The sequence below is a fragment of the Carlito syrichta genome, unplaced genomic scaffold, assembly GCF_000164805.1.
Source record: "Carlito syrichta isolate Samal-C Ts95f unplaced genomic scaffold, Tarsius_syrichta-2.0.1 Scaffold309408, whole genome shotgun sequence".
Classification (NCBI taxonomy): Eukaryota; Metazoa; Chordata; class Mammalia; order Primates; family Tarsiidae; genus Carlito; species Carlito syrichta.
This window is the reverse complement of record NW_007253504.1, coordinates 144,331-149,704: the sequence shown is the minus strand read 5'-3', so window position 1 is coordinate 149,704 and position 5,374 is coordinate 144,331. Positions and strand designations below refer to the sequence as shown.

General features: G+C 44.3%; 1 pseudogene; it reads left to right on the top strand.

Annotated features, from left to right (window-relative positions):
• Positions 1–246: 246 nt before the first annotated feature.
• LOC103269646 overlaps positions 247–5,374 on the top strand; it is a 30,988-nt pseudogene continuing 25,860 nt past the window's right edge.

Genomic DNA, 5,374 nt, shown 5'->3' with positions numbered 1-5,374 from the left:
AGAATTTGAAGGAAGGAAACGCAGCCCAGGTGCTTCCCAGCATGAGTACCCAGGGAGGGTCCCGTTCTGGCCACCCCAGCCCACCTGCAGGGCGTGGATGGGCCTCCTGGGCGGGCTCATAAAGGGCTTCAGCACCCAGGGGCTCTGGCGTCTGCTTGCTGGGCAGGGCGCTCCCCCCACTCACCCCCATGTCCACAGCAGGAACCGCACCCATAGGAGGAGGAGGTGGCGTACCTGCAGTACTACATGGACCAGTCCACTGCCCAGGTGAGCCTGGAAGCTGTCGCCACCCCAGGCCTAGTTCAAGTCCCTTCCGGTTGTGAGTGCCCAGTCCTGTGTGTGGCAAGAGCTTCATCACCCTCATTTCTTTCAAAGCTCAGGCGACCTTCAGTGGTGGGCTGGGCACCCAGGCTTCCAGCTGGACGTTGGAAGCTTGGAGAAGTAAAATGGTTTGGCCAAGGTTGCCGATCATAACTCATACCCAGTCACCAGATTGGTTTATTTATGCTTTTGAGATAAGGTCTCTGTTTGTTGCCCAGGCTGGAGTGCAGCGGGCAATTGTAACTCACTGCAGCCTCGACTCCTGGGCTCAGGTGACCCCTGCCTCAACCTTCCAAGTAGCTAGGGCTAGAGGTGTGTGTTGCCACATTGGCTAAATGTTTGCTTTTCAATTTTTTTGTAGAAGGCCAAGTGCGGTGGCTCACACCTGTCATTTCAGCACTTTGGGTGGCTGAGGTGGGAGGCTGGCTGGAGTCCAGGTGTTCAAGAACAGCCTAGGCAATACAGCAAGACCTCATCTCTACAAAATATTAAAAGACTAGACAGGTGTGGTGGTGCACGCCTGTAGACCCAGATGCTCAAGAGACTGAGATGGGAGGATCACCTGAGCCCAGGAGGTTGAGGCTGTAGAGACAGGCCTTTTCTATTTTACCAGGCTGGGTCACTAGATTAGACTGCCTGTCCTGATTCTCAAGGAACACACACACAGAGTTTGCTTTGTGTTTGCAGTAGTCAGTGGCCTCCAGTTCCAGCCAGCTTCTGCTTTGCTAGGGTGTTAACACCAACAATAGACCTCAAGAAATAAAGTCTTTCTGCAGGAGCTGGTGGCCACTACCTTTGCTAAAAAGTGGACTGTAAACACTTGTAGCTTCTTTCAGTTAATGAGTATGTTTTCTTGTTGATTTAAAAAAGAAAAATTTTGACTCACATCTATGCATCCCAGCACTTTGAGATGCCAAGGCAGAAGGATCACTTGAGGCCAGGAGTTCAAAGTCAACCTGGGCAACAGAGTGAGAACCCCCCAACCTCGCCCCACCACCATCTCTACCAAAAGTTTAAAAATTAGCTGGTTGTGGTGGCATGCACCTGTAGCCCCAGCTACTTGGGAGGCTGAGACTGAGGCTGGAGAATAGATTGAGCCCAAGAGCTCAAGGTTACAAGTGAACCATGATCAGGTCACTGTGCTGAAGCTTGGGTGATAAAGCAAGACCCTGGCTCAAATAAGGAAAGAAATCTCTAGAGCCAAGGATTGTAGAAAAGAGAGTCTCAAAAAAAGCAAGACAGCAACCGTTTTTATGGGAGATTTTGAAGCAACATTGATTGGTGCTGAGGCAGGCACAGTAATATTCCATGGCAAAAGAGCCCACGTAGGAAAGGTTCTGAGGTGAGTTGATTCTGTAAAAAACCGTTGAACACCACAGTTCTCCAGATGTGAGGCCAAGAATGCAATGAGCGACTACCCCTACACTCTGTGGTGTGTCCCCACGGATCAACTTGGCAGGGAGCTGCCAAGGCTCTAAGGCCCTAAGATATCACCTCCAATAGCTCGAGAATTTCCTGAGGGAGAGGCGCTCCCCTGGGTGAAAGCTCTGTTCTTGGCTAGAATCCAGCTGTGATGAGAGCGGGGCAAAGTACCCTGGCTTCTGCGGAGTATAGGGGTGTAGCGCACACTGGCTGATGAGATCATTTCCATCAAGGACAGGAGAAGCCAAGGGCCCGCGGTCACTACCTCACTTCTTTAAGGGCCACTCTGTGGGTTGGAGGTGGGGAGAGATGGCAGCTCATTTCATATTCTAAATGAAAATCATATTTCAAGAGAGTAGTTTCATCTGTCTAAGTGTTATCCTTAAATAATTAGTCACCCCTGTCATCTGCTGGACTCGTGATAACAGCACAATTCGGCAGATCTGTCCAGAAATTGTGTGTTAGCTGAGGCAGTGTTGTGTTGGGACGATGTATTTGTAATTGGCCACCTGTCAGAAAAAAGATCTTCTTGAGTTTATCCTGCAAACTGCACTGGAAATCTGGAAGTCAGGCCTGCAGCCTGGGCGAGGCAGGTGGTGAGGCTTGTACCAAGAGAATAGGTTTTCTGGGTAACAGAGCCCGTGACTTTGACATTAGTTCTTTCTCAGTTGCACACCTCCTCCCTTGGCTTCTGGTAGTTGAGCAGCCTTCTCTTGACTGGAAACACAACACATTGATTTAAAATGTTTTTAGCATGTAAATTCCAATAACCATTTTCCTATTGTAAATTTATGTAACTAGAATGTTTTCTTTTTTTCTCTCAAATCGCTTTACACCTACAAATTGAAGGTACAATGCAAGGTCTTTAGTGAAACTTGATTAGCATTCAAGACTATCTCTTAACCTTCCTTCATGGGTTTGCTTTAAAAATATAAACTGAAAACTCCAAAAATTATTTGTCAACTGAAGTTTATAACTAAATAGTGCAGTATGTCTATTGTCTCCAAAGTATACACAATGTACAGCATGCTTGCTCAATTGCCTCTACTATAATGTTGGATTTAGAGAATGGCAGCTTACTAGGGACTTAACTAACGTGGGAAAGACAATTTATGAAAAATGCATTCTTTGCATTTTAAGAGATACTTCCCTGTTTCTATTAAGTGAGCTGTAACTCTGTAAGGAAATTTTACTGGTACTTTGTAGAAAGAGGAAAAGCGTGCATAGAGCATCTTGAACTGCCTCTTACCCTGAACACATTGCCTGCCTGCAGAGTGGTACGGGAAGTCCCCAACATACAAATGAGTTCCATTCAGAGAGCACGCTTCTTTTTCTTTTTTTTTATAATCAATATTTTTATGATATTGTGGGGTACAGTTAAGGGTTAGGTATACAAATATGCTTTGTTCAGGCACCCTTGTTGATAAGATGTCTCCCTGTCCCCAGACAGATGTCTACTACCATTAATCCCATCTCCCTTCCCCTCCACCCCATAGTTTCCCACAACTGTCAGTCATTTTCTTATGGTAATACGTTGGATGATCAAGGTCCGCTATATGAGTGAGAACATGTGATACTCAGATCTTTGTTTCTGAGAGGTCACTCGGTATTATAGACTCTAGTTCCATCCAGGTTGCTGCAAAATTCATAATTTTGTTCTTTTTTATGCCTGCATAGTATTCTATCGCATATATGTACCACATTTTTTTAATCCAGTCCTCTTCTGATGGACAGCATGGTTGGTTCCAGGTTCTTACTATTGTGAACAATGCTGTGATAAACACTCGTGTGCAGGTATCTTTTTGACAGAGTGATTTGAGTTCTTCAGGGTATATTCCCAGTAGGGGGACTGCAGGATCATATGGGAGGTTGATATTTAGAGCTTTTAGGAATCGCCACACTGCTGTCCACAGAGGTTGCACTAGTTTACACTCCCACCAACAGTGTAGAAGTGTTCCCTTTTCACCATACCCACTCCAGCAACTGGTATTTGCTGAGTTATTGATAATTGCCATTCTGACTGGAGTTAGGTGGTATCTCAGTGTGGCTTTGATTTGCATCTCCCTGAGAATTAGTGAGGTTCATGTATCTGTTGGCTGCTTGGATGTCTTCCTTTATGAAGTGTCTGTTCATATCTTTTGCCCATATTATAATGGGGTTGTTTGTTTTTTTCTTTTCAGCACGTTTGAATTCCTTGTAGATCCAGGATGTTAAGCCTTTGTCAGACCTGGTGTTGGCAAATAATTTTTCCCAGTCTGTAGGCTGTCTCCCTGCTCTCTTGATGGTTTCTTTGGTTTTGCAGAAGCTTTTCAGTTTAATAAGGTCCCACTTGCTATCTTATTTCTTATGACCTGTGGGTTTCGGGTTTTGTTCAGGAATTGGATGCCAGTTCCGATTCCCATGAGGGTATGTCCCTCATTTTCTAAGGTTCTTATGGTTTGAGGTTTTACATTTAGGTCTCTAATCCATTTGGAGTTAAGATTTGTGCATGGGGATAGGCAAGGGTCCTGTTTCAATCTTCTGCATGTGGTCAGCCAGTTTTCCCAGCACCATTTACTGAATAGGTTCTCCTCTCCCCAGTGGTAAGTGGTGGAGGCTTTGTCGAAGATGAGTTGATTGAGAAATTGAGGTTTTGCTTCTGGAATCTCAATTCTATTCCATTGATCTATATGCCTGTTCCTATACCAATATCAAGCTGTTTTGATGATTGTAGCTTTATAGTAAAGTTTGAAGTCTGGTAATGTGATACCAGCTGCTTTGTTGTTTTAGCTGAGGATTGTTCTGGCTATTCTTGGACGTTTGTGTTTCCATATGAATTCCTGTGTTGTTTTTTCTAGGTCTGAGAAGAATGTTGCTGGTAATTTGATGGGTATTGCATTGAATCTGTAGATTGCCTTAGGTAAGATGGAATCTTCACAATGTTGATTCTTCCAACTCATGAGCATAGGAATATTTTTCCACTTGTTTGTGTCATCTTTGATTTCTTTGAGCAGAGTTTTGCAGTTTTCATTGTAAAGGTCTTTCACATCTGTGGTTAGGAAGATGCCAAGGTATTTCATTTTTTTTTGTGGCTATTACTGGGGAGAGGAGAACCTATTCAGTAAATGGTGCTGGAAAACTGGCTGACCACATGCAGAAGATTGAAACAGGACCCCTATCTATCCCCATACACAAAAATAAACTCCAAATGGATCAGAGACCTAAATGTAAAACCTCAAACCATAAGAACCTTAGAAAATGGAGGACATACCCTCATGGAAATTGGAACTGGCATCCCATTCCTGAACGAAACCTGAAACCCACAGGCCATAAGAGATAAGATAGACAAGTGGGACCTCATTAAACTGACAAGCTTCTGCAAAGCCAAAGAAACCATCAAGAGAGCAGGGAGACAGCCTACAGACTGGGAAAAAGTATTTGCCAACTCCAGGTCTGACAAAGGCTTAACATCTTGGATCTACAAGGAACTCAAATGTGCTGAAAAGAAAAAAACAAACAACCCCATTATAAAATGGGCAAAAGATATGAACAGACACTTCACAAAGGAAGACATCTGAGCAGCCAACAGACACATGAAGAAATGTTCAACCTCACTAACTATCATGGAGATGCAACTCAAAACCACACTGAG